The sequence below is a fragment of the Chlamydotis macqueenii genome, chromosome 1, assembly GCF_036417535.1.
Source record: "Chlamydotis macqueenii isolate bChlMac1 chromosome 1, bChlMac1.mat, whole genome shotgun sequence".
NCBI lineage: Eukaryota > Metazoa > Chordata > Aves > Otidiformes > Otididae > Chlamydotis > Chlamydotis macqueenii.
Window position 1 is genome coordinate 207,893,669 of NC_141556.1, and position 21,840 is coordinate 207,915,508.

Genomic DNA, 21,840 nt, shown 5'->3' on the forward strand with positions numbered 1-21,840 from the left:
GTCCAACCCGGCTGTGGCCCTCCTGGCTGCCTGCTGGGCACTGGCAACCTAAAAGCTAAGCAAAATTGAAAAAAAGCACTGGCCAAACATTGAAAAAGGCCACAGAAAGAGGAGTCATTTGTGGCCAGTGAAACAACTTGTATAGCTGAGCTTCTTCTTAAACCTCAGGATGTGGCTGCTCACCACGGGTGTAGGACACACTCGGCAATCCTAGATATGCCCAGCTGGAGATCATAGAATCACAGAATGGTTTGGGTTGGAAGGGACCTTAAAGATCATCTAGTCCAACCTCCCAGCAAGGAATAGGGACACCTTTCAATAGACCAGGTCACACAAAGCCCCATCCAACCTGGCCTTGACCACTACCAGGGATGGTGCATCCACAGCTTCTCCAGGCAACCTGTGCCACTGCCTCACTACCCTCATAGTGAAGAATTTCTTCCTTATGTCTAATCTAAACCTACCCTCTTCCAGATTAAAGCCATTACCCCTCATCCTATCGCTACACACCCTTGGCAAAAGTCCCTCTCCGTCTTTCCTGTAGGTCCCCTTCAGGTATCGTAAGGCTGCAATAAGGTCTCCCCAGAGCCTTCTCTTCTTGAATCACAGTAAATACACACATAGCATCTAGGTTTTTGCAGGATCAGGACATAAATTACTGAAGAGGAAAGGCCCCTTAGCTCATCTGTGCTTTTTCACAGCAATCACTCATCTATTGAGCGATTTGCAGCTTTTGGTCCATTTGTATGCGTCTGTATTTATGTTGCTGCAAGGCAAAATTTCATCTTATTAATATAAAAGTGTAGATTTCTGAGCTACATTTCTAATCCACTTCTTGCTGTAGTATAAGAGAGCTTGAAAATGCTAGCACACAAGACAACATTGTCACAAGTTTTTCTAAATTCAGTAAATCTAATAATTTGGGAAAAGAATCAAACAAGCATAAATACCAATACATATTTGTAAAGATACATATAAAGATGACAGCAGAATCAAAAAGTGGGACATCCCCAAAACTGCATTACTTAACCACAAAATTCCATAGATTCCTCGCTTGTTCTCCCCAACTTCTGTATCATTATTTCCCAGAACAATTCCCAGGCTACACTTTCAAATTATCACTTCATTTCCAGTGCCTTCTCTCCGTCGCTAACAAAAATCACTGCTAGAAAACTTCTCCTTTTACAGCCAAGATGGGAAACCCTCTGTTAGATTACCCATTCCCTCCCATGTAAAATAAAGAGGAAAACGTCATTCCAGGAAATAAAAATGTTTAAAAAAGACCAACTAAACAAAGGCAAGTCCTGCACATAGTGTTATTCTTCCCCTTTGAGTCAGTGACAAAGAGGAAGGAAGGAAAAAACGCAGATAAAATAAGCGCAAGGAGGAGGCGTGGATGCAGCGTGTTCATCCCACTCGAAGAGGGGCGGCTGTAAAACGCCGCACGTTGCACATGGACACCCAAACCGCGGCCTTGGTGTTTACAAACACTTTGATTAAACCGAACAGGGAGTTTCATTGTCCCCACTGCGCTCATGTCATCCGTCCCCCAGCACCGCGATTCCAGGGAGAGCCTGCCAGAGGACACACAGTGCCAGTTACACAAGAGAGGCGCAGAAGCAAATACGCAGCAGAGGGAAAGGGAAAAAAAAAAAAAATTAAAATATCAGCTCTTCCTGCTCTTGGAACAGTCTCCAAGTCAGGTTTTGGAAGGGATTAACTTTAAAGGGTACTGACAGATTCGAGGCGAGCAGGACACCTCTGCGTGCACACATTTCACTGCCACCAGCACAAAATGAGATGTCTGGGGTCCACAAGCAATTGCAGTGATAATGTAGTTATAGTAGGAGATAAAACCTCCTGATGCTACGCGCTATGGAGAAAAAAAAAACCTAATATCTTGTACCACTATAACAGTTCAATTAAAGATCTGATCTGCACCTCGCGAACAGCAAGGAACAGGGACACAAATAAAAAAGCCACACTGAAACGAAGCTCTGCTGGACCACAAAGTTTTTTAAAAGTTTAAGATATACGCGCTTCTTGTATTTATGGCAAAAAGGAAAGAGACCAGAGGGGTAGTTTGGAAGTTGAAACAAACCATCAGGCTGTCCAACTGACAGTTTTTAAGATGCATGCTCAGGACTTGGAAAAGAAATCTGGACCAAGCGCGCGCAGCCGGAATGGAGAGCCAGTTTGACTCAGATCCCCCCCATAACCCTCTAAGAGGAGAGGAATGAGGGTGTCAAAGCACAGAAGTCACCGGACGTAGCCCACCAGCACCCAAAAAAAAAAAAAATCCCGAACCAGATATTGCTGATTATTTTTTTTTTTTTTTAATTCGGTTTTTCGGTTGTTTTTTTCTGTTTCCCCACAGGGAGCCCAGGTTTCACGGGCGCTCAGCAGCACTTAACGACAATAATTTACAAATCCTCCCCGTTTCCCGCTGTTACGCGGTGCAGAAGCCACACGGGGCCGGGCTCCCCGCGTCCCGGTCCGCCCCCTCCCCAAGTTGCGGGAGTTTCCCGGAGCCGCGGAGCCCCCGCCGCGGCGGGGACGCACCGGGCGGCGGGGCCGCAGGGGCGGGGAGGGGTACGTATCTCCACGGTAGTTCTCGGATTTAGGGTTTCTGTGTTTTGTTAGGTTTTTTTTTTTTTTTTCTGGGGGCGGGGAAGGGGGTTTCTCCCGTTTTTCAGCGGTGCCAGGAAACGCGGCGTAGTCCCGCTCGGGAAGAAGCGCACCGGGAGATGGGGACGTTGCGGGAAGGGGAGGTGGGAGGGAGGTAAAAGGGGAATGAACGGCACACACAAATAAATAAAAAAAAAGAAGAGGAGGGCAGAACTCACCTGGTTTGGGATTTTCCCTCCCTCTCCACGACCATAAAACGAGGCGGGAGCCAGGAGCCGGTCACCGGCGATAAGGAGAAGGCTGGCAGCTCTGGGTCACCCCCCGATGGGGACAGCGGGGCTGGGCGCGGTGCTGCCCCCGCACACCCGGGGGTGGCTGCTGGGCCGCCCCCGGCGCGGCGCAGCCCCCCCCCACCCCCCGGGGATGGGTGCAAGGCACCCCGCTCTCCCGGGGATGGGTGCCGGCCGCTCGCCCCGCTGCAGGGCAGCTCCCCGGGATGGGCGCAAAGCAGCACCGATCGGGCACGGGCGCTGAGCCCCCCCTCCCCGAACAGCGCAGCCTCCCGGGATGGGCGCTGAGGCACCCCCGGGGCAAGACAACCCCCTCCCCCTTCCCCCCCACCCCGGGATGGGCGCAGCGGAGCTCGGTACAAGGCAACCCCTTTCGGGACCGGTGCAGGAGCAGGGTCGCCCCAGGCCGGTGCTAGAGGGCTGGAGGAGGAGCGGCCCCCCCCCCCCGCGCCGTGTCCAGCAGCGGGAGGCGGCACCAGCGGAGCACAATGAACGGCAGCGCGCGCCCCCGCGGCCGCCCGCTGGGCAATGACATCACCCCTCTCGCCCGCCGGGGCGGGGCGAACGGCCGCGCCGCCATCTCCCCATTGGCTGACGCCCGCCAGCCGTGGGGACTTCTGGGATTTGTAGTTTCCCGGCAGCTTCTCGCCGGGCAGCAGTGTGCAGGGCGGGGACTCGATTTCCCGGCAGGTCCTGCGGTGGGGAGCGGCGAAGAGAGGGGTGGGGGAGGAGGCGGTGGTGGCCGCCATGTTGATGGCGTGGGACGGTTTTAGCTCGGGAGGAGCGACCGGGGAACCGGGTTAAGATGTCGGAAAAGGGAGAGGGTGGGAGTTAGGAGTTGGTTCGGGGGTCGGAAAGAGGGGGTGAGAGGGAAGGGGGAGGCCGAGAAGTGGCTGAGGGCGCGGCGGGTTGTGGAGGGCCCCGAGGGACATGGCGTAGCGACCAGTTGTCCCTCGGTGCCCGCCGGCTCTTGGTAGGGCAGTGCCCCTCCATGGCGTCAGCGAGGTGGGAGTCCGTTCCTGGGAGAACGTGTATGGATCTTCCGCCCCCTTTGCGGGCTGGATCGGGGGTCCTGAGGCGGGTGGGCCGCAGCGGTGGATGCGTGGAGGGAGGCGAGGTGCGGGGGGGTGTTGAAAGGGGCCGCTGGTCGCAGGTGAGAGGGCGGGGGGCAGCGGTGCGTGTCGGGGCGGGTATGGCGCTGGTTTTGGAGGGGGAGGCTGCAGTGTACGGTGGGGAAAGCCGAGGCGGCTCCGGTGGCCCTCGGGGTTGTGGCCCTTGTGTCTTGTGGGGAGAGTGGCCCCCGGCAGGGCTGTAGCTGCCGAGGGCTTTGGCCTTGGCCTGGGATGAAGTGAAGGCTGTGGTTTAAAGAGCAGGGCTGAACTCTTGGCCTGGCTGCAGTGCGGGAGGCCCTCAGCAGGGAGCAGGCTGGGACGTGCCCTTTTCACATCTCGGGTGACAGCCTGTGCTTGCTGATTTGGGGCTCTTTTGAGAGTTGTGGCGTCTGTCTGATGTCTGATAACTGCACTAATAGCATTTGACTGTCATAGATAGTGGGTTAGGGTAACCAGCAGGAGGAGCTTTGCTCCCTTCTAGAGGCAGCTGTCCTCGCTATGTCCATAGAGACATAAATCAACCTTGAAAAAGCTGAGAAAATGGATGAGATGATGTAAGACCTCTCAGCATGGTATGGGAGAAGCCGAGCTAAGTTGCTTGCCTGTTTTCTTACCTGTGCTTGCTGTCTGGTGCTGGCATGGCGTAGCCAATTGACTAGGCGCTGTCTGAGGTTCAGTGTAGCCTCTGGCTGGCGTGTAGGAGGTAGGCTAGCTTTTGAGAGCAGTAGGTTGTAGGTTTTCCTGTACTGAACATAATCCCTGCTTGTGCTAGTCTCTGTGTTAGGGAATGGGGCTCACCAAATGAGAGATTAATTAAATCTCTGTTAGGCTTAAGGGGATGGCAGTTCCCTGAAATAACATGTGGAAGATCTTTGCTCAAAACTGGAAGGGAAGACACTCAAAGTATTGCATGGTTTGTGAAATAACATTGTTTCTAGTTACAGCTGATTCCTGTGAAATAAAGTATTTTATTGCTTCAGGAAGATTCTCCATTGAAAAGAGTTGAAGAGTTTTGTAGGCTTCCTGGAGGTCTTGGCTAAAGTTCAGTAGTGGTATAAATCACGAAAAATGGGGCTACAAGTTTTTATTTCATGCTTTGGCTCCTCCTGGAGGTAAGTACAATGCATTTGCTCACAATATTGCCTCATAGTAGCTACACAGCTGTAGTAGTCTGTTTGCCCCAGGATACACTTCAGTGGTGGAGGAAGGCTGTCATGAGATGTTCTGTGATACAGTTACTTAAGCTGAACCTTGCAGCTTTTCAGGATTTGTTGATATTGCAGCAGTGCATGCCATTCTTCTTTCTCTTTAAATTCAGCTCCCTCCAGTTAAAGGATCTGAAGCAGTTGCTTCTTTTCCTGTAACATGTCCGATGTTCTGGGACAGGAGGTGCTTCTCCCATCCCCACCTTGTCCAGTTTTGTTGTATTAATCTCTGGAGAAAAAGAGTGGAGGGAATGTAATGCTCCGTTGCTGCTATAACTTTCAGTAATAGTTGCATACATCTGAAGAATTCTGAATTACAAGAATAGTCCCTTTTCTTTCTTTTCTACTTCTGTTTCTTTACACAGATACCTTTTGGTTAGGTGTGCTGTGGGGAAAAAAAAAAGGGGCGGTGACATGATGATGTGTGTCATGATGAGTTCTGTCAAAACAGCTGCCCGCTGTAGACTGTAAGCCTATACTTGTATCTGTGCAGCTGATACCAAGTAATCATGGTGAGTATTGAGATGGTATAATCGAGGGGGGCTTGCTTTTCTGTAACTGGCAGAAAACGTGTATGTGAAATCTCCATCCAGGATAACTCTGCTGACCTAATGATGGTATACTTTGTTATTTTAAACTGGTTTAGAAACAATTGGTGTCACCTGCATTGATTCCTCTCTCCCTCCCCATCCACCTTGTGCCAGAGCTGCTGCTCTGGGGATGCATCCTGCTTTACAGATAATTTTACTTCATTGTTTATACCGTGTTTCTGTATCTGAAGGTGTAGATGCCACTGGTGTCTCAGGTAAGAGTTGCTGTAGCACATTGAAATGTGAAGAAAAAAAAAAAAAGAATTTACTTCAGAAACTACCCAAATGAATGCCTGATGCAAGGGACAGAATAGTTTTCTATGTGTGTATGGTTCACTTTCATCAGTTTGAGGGTGTCTAATACGTGTCAGTATATGGATCTTCCTCATTGATCACAACTTGTCACAGATCTTAATGATGAAACTTGGGTGGTGTGTCTCTAACTCGGATGCTCTGTTCACCTGAAAGTGCTAATGTCCAAGTCTCTTCTGACCCAACAGGTCTTACTTAATTGCAAGATCCACAAGAAGCTTACAGAAACAAATGTTTTCTCAGCATTTCGTATGAAAAGACATAAGGTGATGATAGAATTGAAAGCCTGCCTTTGGCATTTCCTAAATACATGGGTATACTCTGGTTTAATGCTGTTAATGAAAATTTATTCCAGTATCTGTATGGTCCTGAGCCTGTGACATCCTACACTGCAGAAACTTTGGGTTGTCTTTGTTACTAAAGTGATTTTGGTCACAGTGGACTCAGGTAAGCAACCACCCGGTGTCCGGAAGATGGAGAGAAGCAGTTGGAAGACCCTGCAGAAGGGATGCAGGAGTTGAGGATAAGTAGGAATGTGTCATGCCTAATCTAAGTTCATACATAGAAACCTGGCTTCATATCTCAGCTTTCATTCTGACAAGTTCTTGCTCTTAATGAAAACTTCAAGGTTGAATGAAAACTTCTTAATGAAAACTTCTAAGTTGAGCCTGCACTGGATAGTAGAACAAAACCAGCTCTACAGTCTGCGTGAGAAATACACGAATTTACAAGGTTAAGTGTACAAATACGTGATAACAGTTTGTAAGGTGTCTGATGTTCTGCTGTCGTGGTGTCAACATCCCTGTCTGCAGCATGGAGGACTGGCAGGGTGTTGGGTTTGTCTCAGTTCTTGCAAACTTACATAATTCCTACTATGCAAATTAGCTGGATGAAAAGGTTTTCACATGCGCTCAAACGGAGCAGAATATGGTTTGTAAGGGCGATTGATATGATGTATGCTAGTCTTGGCACATAGGTTGTGTTTTTAAATCCCATTCTCTGAATTATCCCGGCTATAATACTTAGTTGTCCACAGTCCTCTTGGAGGAGGGAGGAGAGTTGATGTGTCACTGACCAGCTGCTCACTTCAAAGCACGTGGGGGAAGGGTGTAAACTCTTTCACATCAAAGTTGCTGCCCAGATTCAGGAGGCTGAGGAAGCTGATACAGAAGGGTTTTGTTTGTCATTGCCTCCCATGTGGCTGTTTCCCAAAGAGTTCCTGGAGCTGCAAGGTGAAGTGTGAGAGTGAATTCAGCTGGGTAGAATAGGTAAGTACTTCTGTATCGTGGTCTTGTTTCCAAGTATCTTAATGATAACAATACAGAAAAAAATCATTGCTTTGTCTAATTTGTTGTCAAACAGGGACAGCTTGGGAAGCAAGGTAAGAGTAGAAGGCTTCTGTGCCTTTAAGTGTTCCCAATGAAATTGTGGGGAGGCAGCTGCTGAACCGATCTCTGGAAGAACCTAATATTCCTGTATAGCCAAACAAGTGTGTAAAGCTGTTGTGAATATAACTGTAGTGGCTAATTATAAAGTGTTAACTTTTTTTTTATCTTTCAGCACAAGAAGAGTGCTCTAAGAGCAGGCAAGAACCTCTTCAGGTAGCATGGACCTGTTCTTCGCCTGAAAGATGGCAGCAGTTCAACACCAGTTACACAACATGAAGGGGTGTGTAGGCTACTGCAAGTCCCAGGGTTCATAAGAACTCGTATCAGAAAGAACTAATCTGAGTAGAGAGAAAAACTTTATTCCACAACGTTTAACTCCCTTTAGTTTAAATGAGAGCTCATCTAATACTGAAACAGAAAACAACTCTGACTGTGTATCCTGGAGAAGGTGATCAGAATAGGGGACTTCAAAGTGTGAGTCAGGACACCATGATGGGCCTCAGAAAAACTGCAGGTAGTTCAAGCGCAAGAGGCTGTAGTTGTGGGAAGCTCCCTTTTGGGAAGGCACACTAGCAATGGCGGGAAGCTTGCTAAACAGAGGACACTTAGAAGCTGAGTATGTTCTGCAGCTGTTGTAGCTGCGTGTGGATGCTTAAGGTGGGATGGCCCGAGTCACCACTGGAGACCATGGGGTTATAGGTAGATCACACCTCTCTTGAGAGCGTATATGCAACTATCCAGTTTGGAACCACCTAAAGAACTTCAGTTCTCATCAAGAGTATTTCCTGATTTGAAAGTGATAGCTTTGCTTGCTTGCTCCACCTACCTGCTGGCTGATTGCAGCGCTGCCCTGAAGATAAGCAGTGTTCCCCACCCATGAGTTGCAGGTGACTGGCACACAAACATGAATTGGGCGAGCTCCAGGGCCAGGTGTAAATCCTTCTGTTGCCTGTGCTCTGGTTTTATTATACACAAGATGTGCACCCGAGTGCTTCCGTGTGGAACAAGAAAACACTCAGGCTATGCTGAATCAGATGTACTTTGTGTGTGCACTGCCCTCTTCAGCACAAAATCTGATAAAACCCTGTATTAATGAAGCCGGAAGGGGTTTGAGGCTGCGGTTATGCTAGGTGTGGACGTTAGTCTGTTGCCAGTACTCCTGGAAAGGTCTGTTTTTGTTGTGTGGTGGTAAACCTGAGTTGGTAGCCGGTACTGGCCAGCCGATGTGTGTGTCTGTGCCAGGCAAGTGGTCCATGAGCTGACAAATCCTTGAGCACGGTACTAGCTTTTACTGCTTTTAAAAAAAAAAAAAGTAGGCAGAGGCAGCAGAGAATTTTTTTTTTTTTGAAGGGTCACATAAACTACTGAAATTGAAAGCCCACTAAAAATACCTTTGTGGAAAGAATACATTTTGGGAAATGATGAATGCTGTGACAAAGGCAATACAAGCCTTCAGTTGTGGCAATCTTCCGACACTTCCTTGTCTGTTGTGAGGTTTCTAGGGAAAAGCTGTTGGGAGAGTGTGAAAGCCATAACCACAGGTAAGAACTTAAGAACTGGAATTTCGTGTCAGATTACACACCTTTATTTTCTAAGAAAGTCCCGCAACTAAATTGATAACACTGGAGTCCCTGATAATGCATGCTACTGATCTCAGGTTCTCCAGCTATTTGGATGGAATTGCACAAAATTAAATGTTGCTTCCTATATGATTCAGCTTAAAATACAGGCTTTGGCAGTGGAGTACCTGAACACCAGTGTTACAGTCAGAGCATTCCTTAACGCACACAAACCATTTCCTTTCAGGTAAGTAATGCCGCACTGTGAAAAAGCACACAAGACCAGGGAGAGCCTCGTTTGATCCTGTGCCAGAATTCCCTGGGTTTGTTCCTCTTCCTTGCCTTGGACTCTGCTGTTTACCCAAGCCCTTAGCCTTTCTGTACATCATGGCTGCTTAGCTCTTTTCCATTACCTGATTATTTTTTATTTGTTTTTTGGCGTTTCTCTGCAAATATGTCTTCCCGGAAAAATGGGAACAACAGTAAGTATCTTGCGTTCCAGGCCAAGTTTCCACTCGCCTGGTTTCACTCGCTCCGTTCTGTCAAGTTATTTACATGCGGTGTCCGAAGGATACAATTTAGTGGGCTGCTAGTAAGCAGCTAACCTTTATGTTTTGGCCCCAGTCCACATAGGTCAGGTTTACACAAGCCTGCTTCCTCGCGATCAATTCAGCGGCTATTCTTACAGCCCTTGGTTTCTTATTGCACAACTTTATGGAAAAGATAGTGTCGTGCAAAAACTTAAATATGCACATACTGGGATCGGTCACTGCCTACTGAGTTGCATGACTGGGAACGTCTCCTGAATCTTGTTCTCTGGCATACACAAGACCTAGGGCTCTGAAGGTCAGGAGGATACATTTTTCATCTCAACAGGTCTGACGTGCTGCAATGTAGGAGAGGTTTTTCAGCATAGAGGTGTGAGGCTGGCTATTTAAGTTACTCTGCTCAAAGTACAGCTGTTGTCTTATTCTCAGGTTCTGGATTCATCAGAGTTGTTTTGTATCCAGTAGAGCCTTTTTAGGCATACATTCCCCGGAGGCGTATTAACTCACCTCACTGCTTTGAGCTCTCAGGAAATGTAGTCACAGAGGCTTTGGTAGCATTGCTGGTTTAAGGAGTTTGGTGTTCATCTTTTGCCCCTTGCCTTCCTATGCCACAGTACACTGTTCCCTCTTGTCCCAGCACAACTATCTGGGGCAGCATAGTGAGCTATCGGTGTTTTCATCAAGGTGTTGTGCATGCTCCCTGCACTATGTATGCTTTTCTGTGGCTCAGGGTGGAAGTGCAGGAGGTTTGTAGTTGTGCGACTTTCTAAAACCAGGATCAGATTAGTGAGCTGGTTTAGAGTAACATGGCACTAAAAATAGGTGATCAGGTGCACAGCGTAAGTCGGAAGTCCTTGGGCTTGCTGAAGCCTCTTGGCTCGTTAAACTGTGCATCTAAGGATGCAGTTTGTTTTGGGAGGGAGGAGCAGCAGCAGTGTGTCCCCTGTGCACATGGATGCTTTTGTTAACTGTGTTTTTCTGCTTTAGGTCTCATGACCCAGCTGAATGTTTTGCTGGATGCAGGCTTCTGACCAGGCACTGGTAGCTTGAGAAACCCTGATGTCTGTAAGCAGCACTGGTGATTGCTAGATGTAGTCCAGACAAATCCCAGTGGGAGAAGAGAGCCAGAGTGCGATGTGGAGCAGTTTACCCCTACATTTTGCCTTTTATGACTCTTACAGAGAGTATCAATTTGTTACCTTATGATAGAACTAATTTCTTATGCTTAGGGAGGTGTGTATGTTACGCCTGCACACCTAGCCAAATATCCCTTTTGTATTTAATGGCAGAGTAGACCTGCAAAAAGATAATTATGCACTAAAATGTTTCACGTATGATAGATGAAAAGCCTACACTCAGTTTTCCACATCAACGTTTTTGTGATGCTCCTGAGCGGTCAGCTTTACCACTGTAAACTCTTACAGTGCGAATACGATTTGCTGCCTTCAATCTGATAAGGGTGAATGTTGTCCTCTGATGAGGGTGATGTGGTGGCAGCTGTTATAAAGTGACATGTGCAGTGGCTTCTCTGTATTTCCTCTGCTTTAGTGAATGTCAACTAAAATAGTAATTGTGTCCCCGAAGATATTATTGCTGTTGTTAACCTTTGTGGAAAAACAAATGAGGAGAAGCAGAGGCAGATGCAGTCCTCGCGTGAATTGGCAGGAGGGTGTTGCACAGCCACGGGGGTACTATGTCTCACTGGGGATGAAGGGCAGTCACGCTTCACTGCCTCGTATCAGTGAGGTCCCTTTAGCCCCCTGCAAATTCCTGCCCACTGAAAGCTCCTCTGGTCTCCAGGGCAGATTGTGACTGGAGCGACAGTTGTCCCAGTGCTACCTCCTGGAAACAAGTGAGTGAGGAAAGAGAGTTTATGGTAGTAGGCACTCTGGTCCAATGAAAATAAATGAATCTGCTTGCTTTTCATTATAAATAATAAGATTATTTAGTTTAAAAATAATTTAGAAATATTTTATGGTGTAAATATATTTATAAATACATACCTGGAAATAGATGCATATATGTATATAAATGTATAAATTTAAATACATTTATATATTCATATTTTGTAATTAACTTGTAAAATACAAATTAATAAGTGAGGAGAATCACAGAAAAACAGAGGAGCTCTGTGTTGCCAACGGACTCCTGGGATGAAGTAGCTGTTCCCTCTTGAGAACAGATTGAACGTGACAGTCTGGTCCCCAGCAAGTGCAGTTTGTGTGAATCATCTTGTTTTGTTAAAATTTCTAATAATGTCTTTTAAGTTCTCATCCTTGAGAAGGTTATTTGGCTGTGGATTAACCTTGTCATGAGTACTGAGGCACGTGACATGCTTGGCCGTACGTAGGGGGGTCTCACAAGTTTCTGTCAACACTTCAGTGCTGTGGCTCTCCAGAATGGATAACGTTGCTGCCGTTCATAACAATGCAGCCTCATTCACATGGATTTGAGGGTATTTCAAATATCCCAGCCTTCTCCTATGGTCAGTCCTCTGTTATCTGAAGGTAAATTTACGTACAAATCATGACAGCCAAGATCCTGGATTTGGAATATGCCTGCCTCCCTGTAATACTCAGCCATGCTCTCTGGTATGGGTGGATCTCCCTCTTGCGTAGTCGATTTGTCAGTTTTATTCCTCCCAAAGGAAACATGCACCTGAGTTTGCCCTGCACTATGGTAGTGCTTTACGTGCATAACCTCCAGGAAGTGTGCACCTCTGTGGGATGCAGCGGGATGGCTACCACAGTCTTCCCTGGATTTACTGCTCGGCAAATAGTGACGTAGCAGGGAATGCAAGGCGTTATTTTGCTCGAGTCCACCAGGCACAAATGGCATTTGGTCTTGGTCACCATTTTGTTTCTGCCTAATACACAGGCGTTAAGGGAGGCTTTGTGCCAACGCACAGGATTTCCAAATTTGGGTTTTTTCCTTTTCTGTAGTATCTCACTGTCACCCATATGTAGTACATCGCACTCAGTGTTCCATGTGCAGGTTACACCTTGGTGTGTGTCAGAAGCCCGAGGGTAATTCCCCATTTGTTCAGCTGTGTGGAGCTGGTCATACCAGTGGCTGCAGAATTCCAGCTATTGCATCCATCATTATAAATAAGGAAAAATAAAGGTGCATGTATCCACATTAGAGAAGTCAGGAATACTTGAATAATAAATGTTAACATTGGATCATAAACCACAAGAGTTATTGAGCTCAAACTTCAGAGAACCCTGATCCTTTCCTGGTACATTCCATTCAGTGGGCAAATAATTTACACCGCAGGACCACGTTTTGCACTGGAAAACGTCTGTGTGAATATCTGGCTGCTGTTACTCTACTTTGGCATCTCTTATCTCAGGAAGGCAGGGGGTGGGATAATCTTTCTGGTTCCCATTGAATCTTGGGGAGGAGGGGTGGAATTACACTTTAAAAATAGATGAAAAGTGCTCTCCATGTGATGAGTTTCTTTTTTTTTTTTTTTTTTTAACATTTTGCACTTTAAAAATTTAAACTAGCACCTTCCATTTCCTAAACTGCTGACACCTGAGGATAAATAGATCTCTACAGCCAATTGCCTCAAATACCTCAAAGAGGGAAGTGCCATTTTGCAGATACCGGTGAAGATGCAGAGCCACGGTATTGCTGGGAACCAAACCCAGCCCTTCCTACAATATTAGGTCTAAAAACCTTTGGAAAGGTAGTTGACAACATTTTAAAGAGGAGATTCAAACACTTACCAGTACTTCTATAAGGTTTCTCCTCCTATTTTAATGCACAAATAAATGTAGCTGACTGCCAGCCCCCCTTTAAAAGGAATTATCTTGGAAGCCATCCGTAGATAAAATGTAATTTCTTGAACCTTCTTGTCATATCAGTTGTAACTACCCGTGTCCATTTGCATACCCAGTTTTGTGGCATCACTGAGTAAGTTCACTTTTCAAAGTTCAAGACAAAGTTGCTTTGTGTTATTTCTTTAGAAAACACTAAACATCATAAAATTGAAAATCCTGATTTTCGAAGCAGGAACATTAGAGTTGCATTTTATTTTAAATAAAAAATAATGCATGCATGTGCTGATAAAGTCAATGTTCAGGCAGGGTTTGTGGTTTATTAGCCCGTCTGTTTTGCCTACAGAGCAGTAAAGAGCATATGGATCGTGGTTGCAGCCATAAATCCTCTTGGGATCTTCCCTCCCATCGCGGGCTCTCCTCGGGATATGGCTGTAAGTTTAAACCTGGGCTGGATGCAGCTCTAATGGCAGCTCCCCCACTGCAGAACCCCTGGCACCCTGTAGTGCTGATGGGCAGAGAGAGGCTCTGTCCCTCCAGCTTCTCACCTCCCCATCACTCGGGTCACACCTCTGAGGTCTTCAATGGCTCCAAATACTACATGGTGCTGCAAAATGCATGTCAGAGATGTCCATCCCTGCTAGCTTTGAAATCAGAGGGGCTGCTCCAGCTGCTGCTCCACTGTACTCGTGGGTCCCTGCCAGCAGAGGGTGGCTGCTGGGCCGTTTATACGCTGCTTTCGTGTTTAAACACTTCACAGGCTGAGAATCAAGTGTGATGGCCTTAGTGCTTCATTTGTCTCCTAATCCTCCAGTTATCTTTAGTTAGCAGATCTAAGAAATGAAGTATATAACAAATATTTTCATTTCAGCTTTTCCTCACTCTTTATTTTGATTTGACATTATTCTTTCATATGAGAATAACCAAATGTGATAATTAAATTTAGGAAGATAGGTTTGAGATAATGTTGCTATTGATTGGCAACTACTTCAGTCTAGGACCAAAGTATTTGAAAGAAATAGCTCTGCAAATAAGTTGCCAGTGTTCTAGCATTTATTAGGGAGTCAAACTAATAGGGAATGGAATTCATCTCGCTGAACTTCACACACCAAAGAGATGCCCAGTCTGTGCTTGGGCTTTCCTCACGCTCTGTGGAGAGAGAGGACTGCACACATCCCACGGCTGGTTTCAATACCTTTTATCCTCATTTAGGAATCCAAGTTTACAGAACGCAAGCTAGCAGGAGCCTGATCCCAAACAACATTTGTGCGTGTATAATTATTCTTATGTGGAGTCCCACTACGTGTGACAGTTAATGACTTGACAGTTAATTATGTGAGTAAGGAATGGGCTCAGTTCTCGTGCTTCTGCTACAGGGAGATTAATTTGTCTCTTGAGATGTCTTTTCCTTTCTGTTGACTTCAGCGAGAGCAGAGGTTAGACTAGCTCAAACTTAGACTTCTAACCTGCAGACCTAGCTGAGATACATCTCACCCGCTGGGTCTGCAGGCTGGTGTTGCTACTATTGGGTCATACTCTGCCTCACCTTTAAAGGGCTGTAGACAATAGATTTTATGGATCTGATTTCACATCCAATGGCATAAAGTGTGACAGTTACTTATGCAATTAGTAGATGGTCATTAAGTTTTCTGAAATCAGTGGAATTCCACATGGGACCAATGGCACGTGTGTAAGTAGTTCAGGCTGTTGTTGACTGGAATTCTGTTAGGCAGCTGTACGTAATAAAAGGTAGTAAGTGATGATGGAAAATTTACCATCTTCTAATATATAGTGTTTTATATCCTGTATTAGATGTTCTGTTGAGAATTCTCCTACATATATTTAAGTAGTTTTAAAAGGTTTGAACAAAAATTCCTGTGCTTGGTTTCAGTTTATTTACTACTCAGACACTATGTTTTCAAAATGGAATTCCTATCTAAAGTTCTTTAAAAAAAAAAAAACAACTGAGTAGCAGCAGTCTTCATTCTGAACTATTTCAGAAGTGTAGCACAGATGAGGCCTTAGTATCTACTAGAGTAGGTAACATTCCTCTCTGTTTGCAGAAACAGAGTAACCTAGCGACCAACTCAGCCAAAAGACTGATGAGGCGTCTTCCATAGTGGCTACAAACAGTAGATAACCTCTGGCTTTCCCTTCCACGAAACACAGGCAATACCAAACACACATGGGTAGGATTCACATCCTCCTCTTCTGCAGGGGTCAGGCCTTTTGAACCAGTCTCCAAAACCGCATCCATGCTGCAAGATGGGTGTTTGATATATTTGAATGCAGAGAAATGCCAGGAGAATGATTAAAGGATTAGAGGAACAGGGTCAGAAGGATAAGACAAGGTTGTTGCAGACACGGAGGTGTATTCCTGACACCAGCATAGGCTGTGAGTCTTCCAGAACAGTTTCCAGTCTATACCAGACTGTATAGAGCTTTCTGCAGGATTTAAGTGTGCCCAGCACTTGTGGTCTGCTTGAGGTTAATAACATGGAAAATCCTGTGTGTGATTCCTTGCTGTAATGACCTGTTAGTATACATATGGGCTTTCAAGTTACAGAAATAACCCATGATTTATGAGTTAGCCTCTTCCTGTTTGCAATGATGCAGTGAAGTATTGAGTCATCTCTAACCCTTTAGCCTCCCCTGTACAGCGCTTTGTTGTTCGCTACCTCCCCTCTAGGATTTGGGTTGATGATACTGGACAACAGTTTTGACTTCAACTAGGCTCAGTTTTATCGGTTTTGGATGAATTACTGCCCTTTCCTAGGGAAAAGGTTTGAGCTACATCACTGCTGATTTGAACTATAAAAAATTGCTTAAAAATGGGCTGTGTGTAGTTTGGGTTAAATTAATGAATTCTTGATTTGGGGGATGAATTACTTGCATTCACTGCATGCCAAGGCACCCAACTCTCCTCCCATAGCGTAGTGACCCCAGGGGCCCAATAAGAAGTTCTGGTTCAGCTGGAAAGTACATGTGGCAATGCTCCACTGGATTGTATGTCACTGCCTTTTGGAGAGAGGCCCTAATGGCACTGAAATCTCAGCAGTATGACATCTGACCCTTCAAGGGCTGAAATGGAGTAGGTGACTGAAAACATAAATTCTTTCATCAGGTTTGCACAGTTGGGTATTTTATCCTTTCTCTACAGAATATAGCAGGGGGCTTAGATGAAGCAGGTTGGATGGTGTGTCTTATTCATGGTGGGTTAGTTGAACTAAACTTTTACTCTGAAAACAGCATCTGGCTACAGAGCTGCGTTTTCAGTGGCTATGCAGTCTGATGGGTGTGCTGACAAATAGCTGGAGACGGCAGAGCTATGTTGTTGTTAATTCCTTTCTGCCAGTGAGACATTCCTGTTCATCTCTTGGACAGTGTTGTAGTCACTTATTGGTCTTGCCTGTCACTGGACCTAGCTAATATGGTGTGAAGTCATGCATAATCTGTATGCCAGTTGTATAGCCATCGTGCCTTCCTAGAACCAAGTGCTTTTCAGATGTTATCCCCCAGAGAAAGAGGAAAGACGATGGAACAAGGCAAATTACATCAGTGAGCTAAAAGAGCCAACAGTTTTCCAGATTTGAAATGCAATGCCTTTGGATATTGACAATTTACAGTTGCTTTGTCAAGACACAAAACTTTGCTAAATCTTTGACAAGGAAAATACGAATTCGACGTGACGGTTTTTCTTGTGGAACATTTTAATGGCTATGCTCAGCTTTCCCAGTGAGATCTTACTTTCTTAAAGCTGAGATTTGTCACCATTTACTTGGTTTGGATGACAAAATCAAGAAGGAAGGAATTGACAGGACAGACTTTAGCAACAGGGAAATTGTGACATGCTTGAAGAGAACGCATTCTCGGAAGAGGGGCTACTTCTGTTCCAAAAAGCAGCAAAACAAGCTCTACTCAACAAGCTCTACTCTTTCCTGCAGGTGTCTTGTCTTCACCTTGCAGCAGTGCTAAGAAGATGCTTAGTCTTGTCAGAAGCCAAGGGAAAGAGATGTACTATAGTAAGAACATCCATGCAGGTGCTATTTAGACTCCAGCCTTTCTATTGAGTTGAACTAAGACAAGCATTAAAACCAGCTGGGACTGTAATGATTAGAAGTCTTTACAGTTATTACAGGGTTTGTTTTTCTACTGAATCAACATATGTTGTAGCTTCTATCAGGGCACCTATAATGAACACCTACCTGGACACACAGCCAGTTGGAAACAAAACAAAGTAGGCAATTACGTAGAGCATCTAACCAACTGCTGCAGGGCAAGATGATCAGAGGGCTGGAGCACCTCTCCTGTGAGGACAGGCTGAGAGAGTTGGGGCTGTTCAGCCTGGAGAAGAGGAGGCTCCGGGGAGACCTTATTGTGGCCTTCCAGTACCTAAAGGGGGCCTACAGGAAAGATGGGAAGAAACTTCAGCAGGGCCTGTTGTGATAGGATGAGGGGGAACGGTTTTAAAATAGAGGGAGGTAGATTCAGACTGGATCTAAGGAAAAAATATTTTACACTGAATGCGGTGGAACACTGGCACAGGTTGCCCAGAGAGGTGGTGGATGCCCCATCCCTGGAAACATTCAAGGCCAGGCTGGACGGGGCTCTGAGCAACCTGATGTGGTTGGAAATGTCCCTGCTTCTTGCAGGGGGGTTGGACTGGATGGCCTTTAAAGGTCCCTTCCAACCCAAACCGTTCTATGATTCTATGACCAAGGAAGGAAATACATATTGGCACAACAGCACATGAAAATATCATTCATTGCCCTTCTGCTGACTAGTCGGGGCGGCTTGGGGCAGACAAGTCAGTCTTCCAAGAGAAATCAATGGTGTAAAACCCGAGTGTGTGAAAAATGCCATTTTTTAAATACACAAAGATCAATATTAGAGCAGTGGAGAAGCTAAGCAGTGCACAGAGCGATTGTATCGTTCTAACTGAACACAAGTAGCCAGGAGTCCAAGATCTGACTTAAAGCAGGGATGTTGCCGCTTCTCTCTTCCTGCTTCTCACTCTTTCCTGAAGCTACAGCCAAAATCAATAGCACACCATGTCTTCCCAAGCTTGAATGTTCACTCGCACACAAAGAGAATATGGGAGGGTTTTTAGAAGCCCCTTGACAACTGGAACAAAAAAAAAAAAAATTAATTGTTTAGCTATGAGTGGAATGTCCTCTTATAAAATGCCAAACAGCCTCGTGTTTTTTAGGTCAAAAGCTAACAAGATGAGCTGTGAGCTCTTACTACTTCTTCTGTTCCTTCACAGTAAAAATCTGGAGTGCTCTAAAAACGCTGAGAACATGACAGTGATTGACAAGAAAAGGAGAAATGTAAGGAAATACTGTGCTGAAGAAATTTTAATTATTTTTATTAAACAAAATTGGTACTGATGTAGGTCTCGCATTTGCAGTCTCAGCCAGAAGCCGGGGATAAGTTTGCTCAACCAAGACCTTTACATACTCTGCCTTTCACCCTTATGGAAGAACAGCCAATTTAGTGAAAACCCAGAGTGACTTTAAGGAGACAGATCCTTAGAAATGAAACAGCTGCCTGAACTTTTTATTTTTAACTTTTTCTCAGTAAAAGCATGTCTTATTTTTAGTGTTTTTGCAGTGCGTGTGTAAGGCTGCTTCCATCACTTTTATTACTGGATCCGTGCACCAGTGGGTGCCCAAGCATACCGGTTTGGTTCCAGCTAGGTGTGCGCACGCAACCACATTTCCATTGAATTATTAAGTATCTATGGTATGGAGTTCATCGAGTTCTATAACAGCTGGTAGCTGATATCTGATCTGACATAAAGCGACAACGGCACAGGGATATAGTAGCTGCAATCACATTAAGCACGTCAGTACAAAATTAACAAAGCTTTTAAAGAAATTTTAACTGACAGCACGAGTGAAAGCTGGATCTGCACCTTGGATATTGCGTTAAGGTGTATCTGGTCAGATCCTAAGGACCCTAATGTTGGATTTATTGTGTCATTAAGCCACAGTCGGAGAGGAGGAGAATGAACTGTATTTTTCAGTTGCTAAAAATGGAAAGCACTCCGTCACTGGTATGTTCTTCCCCATGCAAAAGCCAGTGCTATTTGAAAGCTGCTGTTGGAGATGATTCAACCATAATCTATCTATGTGTTACATCTTCAAAAAGATTCTGCGTTATTACATAGCGATGGCAAAGAACAACATCAAACTGCTCACATGCATTAACAGGGAGATTTAAAGATGTAGCACATGCATTTGTGTACTGTACTTTGTTGAGTGAGCATGGGTACAGTTCTTGTCTGCTTGTATCATTTAACTGGCCTAAGACCAAAATACACACTTAATATTCAACAGCCACCTATGCTCAATAATGCCAGAGTCCTCCGGTGATATGGTAACTATGTCAATAAACTATCAGCTAAATAGTAGCTGGGTTCTTCTGGTTAAAAGAAAACTAGACCTTCATTAAATTCTATGAAAAGTGTAAAAAAGAGAATTATTTCTTTCATTATGAAATCTGGTTATCTGCCATGTTTGCTTGGTGACTGGATAATTTCAATCTTCTAATTTATTGACTTAACTGAAATTGCAGACTAAATAATATAACAAATAGAGCTTTGCTCTTTTTTTTATCAGTTTGGTGAAATTCTAAGTAAATTAGGTAAGTAATGTGCTTTGTGAGATTCATGTTTGTGCTCTCACCCTTTTTATGCAACCCACACATGGGACACAAGATGTGTTTACTTCATCAGACCCTAACCTGGGTCACAAACTGAAGGCATACAAAGCTCCGGTGTGAAATCACCAGCCTTTTGCCTCTGTCTCCAAAGCGACTACCTACGTCCCTTACATGACACAGCTGTAACATCCCCAATAACAAAGGCTGTGATAGTTATCTGTCCTGCAGTACCAAAGATGTAGCTGTTTATAAATTATAAATATGCTTATGTGCTATGGATTTGCTAGTGTGCCTTCACTCACCTGCGTAAGTCAACAGAAGGCACACAATTGACAAATATATTCACCAGTAATGAACACCTACCTGGACACACAGCCAGCTGGAAACAAAACAAAGTAGGAGATTACGTAGAGCATCTAACCAACTGCTGCAGGGCAAGATGATCAGAGGGCTGGAGCACCTCTCCTGTGAGGACAGGCTGAGAGAGTTGGGGTTGTTCAGCCTGGAGAAGAGGAGGCTCCGGGGAGACCTTATGGTGCCGTTCCAGTGCCTAAAGGGGGCTGGTAGGAAACAAGAGGACCGACTTTTTAGCAGAATCTGTGATGACAGGACAAGGGGTAATGGCTTTAAAACAGAAGGAGGCAGATTCAGGTTTGATCTAAGCAAAAAATTTACAATTACGATGCGGGAACATTGGCACAGATTGCCCAGAGAGCTGGTGGATGCCCCACCCCTGGAAACATTCAAGGCCAGGTTGGACGGGGCTCTGAGCAACCTGATCTGGTTGGAGATGTCCTTGCTTCTTGCAGGGGAGTTGGACTGGATGGCCTTTAAAGGTCCTTCCAACACAAACTATTCCATGATTCTATGAAAACAGGCACAGCCATTGGGCCTCCTTTTTCAGCCTGCAGGATAGTACCTGTTCTCTTAATTTTTGCTATGTACCGTGTTCCCTGGAACATGATAAAACTCCCAGGGTGTTGTCTGGCACCAGGGAGGAAGCTTGCCTCTATCTTGCCTTGGATGCTGCAGCCATGGTTGGACTCGTGGAAGGGAGGCAAGATGGCTTGCTGTGGTGCAGTTAAGCATGATGAGTTGGGTGAACCATCTTAAGAGAAGGATGGGACAGAGAGAGGCCTCTCAAAGAAAGAACCTGCCTACAAGGAATTAATTTAGAAACTTTCTGTTTCTGTTCTGCCTAACTTGAAGTGTTCTCTATTTTAAAAAAAAATATATATATTCCTTTATGTTTTAAGAAAATCTGATTTACGGAGTTACGCGCTTTGTGTTTTGGGACATTTGTTGCAAGGGCAAACTGGAGGTGGGTCCACCTCAAAGATCTGCTGACTCGACCAGAGTGCTCATTTCACTACATATGTTCATTATGTCCGAAATGAGTCTGCCTGCCTTATGGTGCTTTGCAGGATTATAACGTGAATCCCTTAGTCAATTGCCAAAAAAAAAGGCGTTCTGCTGCCCTACGCTTAGTGTATTGATTTCCACATTTATAAGGCAAGAGTAAATTGCAGAACGCAGTGATTTGAATTTAAATCCATCACTAAACTTTGGCCTGGAAGCATGACGTTGCTTTCCTGATCATTCACATTTACACAAGCTGAGTGCGGAGGTACAGAGCAATACAAAGGAGAAAGATTCGTAAAGCACCTCAGCAGAGCTAACTTGTTGGGCTGTATCGGTCGGATTTTTGCCCTTTTCAATTCTTGTGGGGCTGTTTACAACAGATGCAGAGCTTGAACAAA

General features: G+C 45.3%; 1 protein-coding gene and 1 long non-coding RNA gene across 5 annotated transcripts in view; one reads left to right on the forward strand and one right to left on the reverse strand.

Moving 5' to 3' along the window:
- RAB30 (RAB30, member RAS oncogene family) overlaps window positions 1-3,207 on the reverse strand; it is a 44,674-nt gene extending 41,467 nt beyond the window's left edge. Inside the window, exon 1 of the mRNA XM_086739663.1 lies at window positions 2,847-3,207. The gene's annotated coding sequence lies outside the window, so the exon portion shown is untranslated. The remainder of the gene's footprint in view (window positions 1-2,846) is intronic.
- Window positions 3,208-6,799: 3,592 nt separating this feature from the next.
- LOC147602402 (uncharacterized) lies at window positions 6,800-20,030 on the forward strand. 4 transcript variants are annotated; one of them, XR_015257511.1, is made up of 4 exons: window positions 6,800-7,805; window positions 10,620-13,323; window positions 13,761-13,848; window positions 18,681-20,030. It is a non-coding gene; the product is annotated as an uncharacterized LOC147602402 (long non-coding RNA). The 4 variants fall into 4 exon arrangements; XR_015257512.1 differs by having other exon boundaries at window positions 6,800-7,405; window positions 7,698-7,805; window positions 10,620-13,848; XR_015257510.1 differs by having other exon boundaries at window positions 10,620-13,848.
- The last annotated feature ends 1,810 nt before the right edge of the window (window positions 20,031-21,840 follow it).